Source organism: Orbicella franksi, chromosome 7 (assembly GCF_964199315.1).
Source record: "Orbicella franksi chromosome 7, jaOrbFran1.1, whole genome shotgun sequence".
Classification (NCBI taxonomy): domain Eukaryota; kingdom Metazoa; phylum Cnidaria; class Anthozoa; order Scleractinia; family Merulinidae; genus Orbicella; species Orbicella franksi.
The window spans coordinates 10,887,580-10,893,618 of NC_138151.1; the positions used below are offsets into that span (position 1 = coordinate 10,887,580).

The following is a 6,039-nucleotide window of genomic DNA, read 5'->3' on the forward strand; positions in this document are numbered from 1 at the left end:
ATATCTCTAACTTAAATTGTCTACCCAGTACCCGCCCACAATTCAATTTTTAACATTTTCGACGGCATATTGGATGTTGTTTCACTTGAAAAGTCAAAAGGGCTTGGAGATGAATTAAGTAGTTTCACATGCCCAGTATTAAGGATGGTGCCTACTAATTGCAAAGACTTTTGCGCCAGGTTAAGACCACGCAGAAAGAGTAGATCTTTGCAAGCGCTATTGGAATCCACAAAGAAAAATTGGGGTAGCCACGCATTTTTTTGAGTTAATTAGCCTTGAATCTCAACAAAAATGCTGACATCAGCATTTTCCTGAAAAAAGAAGGAAAGGATATTTCTTCACAGTATTCCATAGAATTCGCCTTGACATACAGTAAAGCAAACACATTTAAAAAGATCTTTAAACTACATGGCAAATGGTAACCAAAAAAAAGATTTTTGATATGTTTTTAATAATAAAATCGTTGCAAAAGCGCTTTTAGCGTATCTGACAGCCTTCCTCTGGTTCAGCTAAAATACAGTCTAAATACCTTTTGCTCACAACCAGAAACTAATTACGTGTTGAATAGACTTGCCACTTCCATTTCATAACATAAAATGTAGGGTTAACCACGCGTTTTTTAAAGTTATTGACCTTTTTTGAAAACTTTTACGGTGCCCGTTACATTTTTTCCTGTCACCTCCCCAGTAAGTAAGACATTTGCGTATCTCGCACTTGTTTTGCGCATGCATTACGCCATCTGCAGGTACATGTTTACAGTTGGATTTCAGTATAATTTTCGACAGATAAGAGCCAGGTTTTCAGCTGGAAGACGTAAACAGTTAGTGGTTAGCGATATGCTGCTATTCTGTTGTTCCTGGTTTAAGTTAAAGTACAGGTTCGTTAAACTTGATTTGGTCACAGTAGGAAAATTTTGCTGATTACGTCAATGTCAGCCCCAGCATGCGCGTGGAGCTAAGCCACGGCTTCGCGTGTCATGCTCAAACAATGTAATCTGGCGAAAATAGGAAGTAATCTGGCCCTCTATTGTATCACGAGGCTTACTTACTTGCAATCTCTATCGTAACGATGGTATTCTTATTTAGAGTCGATACCAAAGAGGAGTTTGGACGGAAGCTTGAAGAAAAACACCTCTGAGTGCGTCAAGATTAAGTCGGAAATTTCGGTACTACTAGTCACACAAGGTATTTGTGATCTTCTGGCAGGGGGAAGGAGAAAAAAACTCACGGCTTAAAATTCTAATCGTGGTGAATAGTCAGCTATGAAGGCACGTGACGTTAGAATGTCCGTCATATCGAACCCACCAGTCTGGATTTCATGACTATTTCATGAAATCAAGATATCGTTTTTGCCAGATATAACAAAATTAAAAGAGAAGAGAAAGGGTACTAAAGGAATTAAAAGGTGCAAAAAAACTATGTTTGTCCCAAGAAACCTTGAAAACGTCAATAAAAAACAGAGAATTAGATGAGAAAAGTCAAACTTAGTGTAATTATGCCTGACAAAGCAAGGTTGCCATGGAAACAAGGTAGAGTCTCATAAATAAGGCTTTTTTCCTCAGCTTTTCCCACCTAACTTAGACACTCAGTAAACAACTTGTTTCAATGTATTTTGATTATTTTTCTTGTTATCAACATATGAAGTTTCCCCTCACCTTCCAGTCCCCTGGGTACAGGGTATAAATGCTACATAAAATTTAGTTTCAAATCCGTCAGTAGAAAATTTCTAGTTGATGGTTTGAAAATAGATATTTCCTCTAAATAATTTACTTTGGGATTATTGATTGTTTCTTAATTGTGCAGCTGGTGTCTAAAAATCCCTCCTAAAAAGTAATTAAGAGTTTGACAGGAGGTGCGTAGTAGGTAACTTCTCTAAATATGTTTCGCAGTAAAAAAGCCTCAACCTTAGTATTTTTTCCTTGGTATTACTAAACTAAGGGCTGAACTTTGCAGGGATACTAAGACTTACAATATAAAACACGGGCATGGAAAATATGCGGTCTGAAAAACAGGCCATTTCCGGTTGCTCCCCATATGCTTCAAATAGGACTAAGTTGTGATCACAGCCACAGGCTAACGAAAACTTCCCTTGAGCTGATGTTTTTACTCACAGAAGTCTAAGGATAGTGCATTAAAAATATGGCTTTGGCTTTGTCTGAAATTAATTGTACGTTGCTTAAAGAGAGAATGAAAAGTGGCCAAAATTACACTAAAAATCAGCCTCTGGGGACCCCTGAGGGGCTGATATCCAGAACTCGGCTAAAAAATGGTCATTGAACCTGAAACTTTGGCATATTACATAAGTCCACAGAACGACTTTGTGTACCAATTTTAAGCGAAATCGGCCGACCTTCATTTCCAAGTCTGCCCCAGTCTCTCAGGCAGAAGCTCTTAAAAAGAAACAGGAGATGGTTTTGCTTCACTTGGGTACTGCGTCCCACATGACTGAAATGTTTGTAGTGCAGTCCAACCGGTTACTTGCAATTTTCAAAATACTGTCCGCTCAAATCGAGAATTTTTTACCTCGCCTCACACTACGCGCTGCTTTCAGTACAGATCGTAGCACTTGTTTCCACGATAGAGGAGGGCTGTTGCAGAACTAAGCCATCTAAGGAGCTGCTGCATGTATCAAGCGTAGGGGCAGACAATGACATAATCCCACTGGGTGTTCCATGAATAGAATATAAAGCATCAGTTAGATTGCAAGATGCTGATCTTTTCAAGCTTTGGGTACATTTTTTTACTATGTGCAGCTCTGATGACTTAAATGGACCCTTTCGTCTGAAACGTTGGGCTGCAACAACTTTTGACTGTTTTGCTTGAGTTTTTTTCATCGCTAACAACTCCCAAATAGCTTTTCTGAAACGGTGGTCTCGATAACAGTAGAGCAGCGGATTAAATAGAGAGTTCAACTGAGTCACTATCTGTGTAAACCGGATAGCAGCATTTGTACGAAACAATGGCATACCATTTCCTAATATAGCAAAAAGAAAAACAGGAATAGTCGAGGATATTACCCCAACAGTTAGCAAACCAGTTGTTTTGGCAACTTTAGCCTCCAGTTATGCTTTCATTAAAACGTCGATTTGAGAGATTTCGCCTAGTTTACGATTGCGTATTCCAAGGTAAACCTTTCGATAAAAGAAGGCAACAAGAAATAAACAAAACATTTCTAAAGCAGTCCACCCGGTTAAAATACCTTGCATAATTGTACGATCACCCACAACTACGAATGTCGTGATGACGTTTGCCACCGTTGGTAAGAGCGCAGAGAGCCAGGTACCTATCGCAATCTTTTTGACGCGGCCATTTGTGATGATACGCTTGTGATCCATCCATTTTAGTACCGCCACGTACCTCTCCCAAGCAATAATAGTCAAGTGATGCAAAGTAGCTTTGGCGAGTAAAGGCGCGAAGAACATATTTACCGCATGTAGCATACAGGTATGCTCCAACGAAACTTGCCTTACTGTAAAGAAATCAATAGAGGCATATGTCGGCATAACTATAACGCCAACTAGAAGGTCCGTAACGGCCAGGCTTGACAACATAATATGTGAGAGTTTTTGGAGCTCTTTTCTTTGCCTTATAGCTAAGATTATGAATGCGTTCAGAAGAATGGTGGGGATTGAAGCCGTGACCGTCATGAGGCCTATACCCAAGTGAAAGGCTGAGCCACCGACTTCCCATGATACGTGCGGTGCGTACGGGCAATAAAGCGTTGAGTTGGATGATTAATCGATGGTTGTCTGGTTGTTATTCAGCTTCATGCTGAAAATACATGAAGAGTTTATCTGGTTTGGACGCACGGGCCGTTAACTAACCAACCACTTCTGTCAATCACAAGCGGTCTTCATTTTCAGGATTTACGGCTGTCTGGGGTTCCTTTAATAAATGCTGTGACGAGTAAGATTAAAACAGCTATAATTATCTTAAAGCCTATGTTTTTCTATTCATATTCAATGTGACTAAGCTTTCTACCTTACTTGAAGCAAACAAGAAATGTAAACAAAGGTACAAATGTTACATTAGGCAACAAATATATATGACTGAATTTATGAAAACCGTGTTTATACTTTGCACCAAAACAACCATATGCACTTTGATTTCACAATTCCAAAAGGCCTTAAAATCACTCTAAGCGATGAAACAAAAAAAGTGAAGAGAGAAGAGCAAGAAAAGGAAGATAAGAGCGTGGAGGAGAAAAAAAGACTGACATTCCCGGCTTTTAATTTTTGTATCGTCTACTTTGGAGTCTCTGGCGAGAAAAAAATGCTCGATTTTTTTAACATTAAATTTAACCAGCATTTTGGGTAGGGAGTTAGGAGCACAGTGGAGTGAATTTTGCCAGAAATCACATGCTTCGTAGTTCAATTTTTCTTTAGAAACAATATAGTCTTTTTCGCGTTGCCTTTATCGAGAATAATAGCGAACCCCGACATATGGAGTTTTGATGACCAGCTACTGAAAGTAATTTTAATAAACATTGTATAATTAATTGCTTTTCTTAGGTCTTACCGTGCAAATAAACCTTGTTGTTGTTGTTGTATATGCAAACAGCGCATGAGAGAGGACACTAGTTTATTAAATCGCCACAAAGTTTGAAGTGTTAGCTGGTTTATCATATTGAATGTAATTTTGCAGGGACGGTTTCTTACTCAAGTCTGTTATTCCCTCAACTTGGTTAATTTAAGAGATGGACAAAATTCATTTTAAGCCTAGAAATCAATGAATCTTGACAGACCCCAATGACTGTAAATGCAAGGAGAATGTGAAAGCAATCAGGAATACAATTGCTATAAAATCAGCTTTAAAAATTTAAATAACATTTCTCTTTCAAAATTGGTCTTACCTCGGATTTGCGTAAATTAAAATACTAATGTTTGGGCTGAAACAATCTTCCGCTCTCTTGAAAGAGGCTGACTATTTCATGAGAAACGTACCTGAACCATTGCATGAGGATAAAAAGGTTTTAAAGCCCGGCAAACTTCAAAAGAGCTGATAAAAATGCCGAGATTTTAAGTTGAAAGTTTCCGAAGTGAACAATCTTTTGTTTTTATTGTAGCTCATACACCTCTTTCACTTGTTAGGGTTTCTAGTGATAAAAAAGGTATCTGAAAAAATGTGCAGTGCTATATATTTTGAAATCTCTCACACTCCTTTTTCGTTTTCTTCTATTCAACTGAGAATTGGAATTCTACACTTCTGCATGGTCCTTTGGATGGTCTACTATGTGCAAGATTGAAACACAAATCGTCATCTATAGAATATATAAAAGAAAAAGATAAAAGACGGCTATTCTGGAAACCTAAATTCACTGATCTACATTTTTTAAGACTTAATAGCAGTGTAAGCCTGATGAAATGTTCGTCAAGTAAATAAAAAAACAAACAAACAAACAAGAAATTGTGCAAATTACTGCATGGACTAACATAAAAGATATCTGTGCTTATTTTTAGCGTTCTTCAGTGCAGCTGAATGAACAGTACCACCAAAATCGTGCGAAAAATACCAAGTCGCACCTTTTTTGTTGCCTTTCTGCAGCATAACAGGTTCGTTTAATCGCGACTAAGTCTTGCCAAAAATTGAACTAAATAACTCGCCTAATATAAAACGTAAACTCACAATGTTAGCCAAACAGAACCTGCGTCTACTGTGCTGATATCCCGCGATATCAAGTTCGGTGGTATGTGAATCTCGTTCGGTCTTCCCATGGATACTTTGGCTCGATTACGTCTCGCCAAAATACAAGCCATGGCTCGACTAAACTCTATGTAGTCTATCAACGATACTATTAGGTACAAATACTGGTGCTGACCTGCTCTTATCATTGCACTGGGAACGGCATACATTTCGTTCATCATCGAAGAACGTAATCTAGCTTAGAGAAAAAAAAGAAAACAGTTTCAAGCTTGCCCGCTGTCAGTTATTCAGGCGAAAGTTGAAAGCTAATAAATGCAAGGGAATTACGGAATCGATACTCAGGAAATGATTTTAAGGAAAACAAATCCAGAATTTAGAACACTCGGAAAAACTTTAA

General features: G+C 38.3%; 1 pseudogene; it reads right to left on the reverse strand.

Annotated features, from left to right (window-relative positions):
• Positions 1-2,533: 2,533 nt before the first annotated feature.
• LOC145492620 (adenosine receptor A1-like) lies at positions 2,534-3,772 on the reverse strand (annotated as a pseudogene).
• Between the last annotated feature and the right edge of the window lie 2,267 nt (positions 3,773-6,039).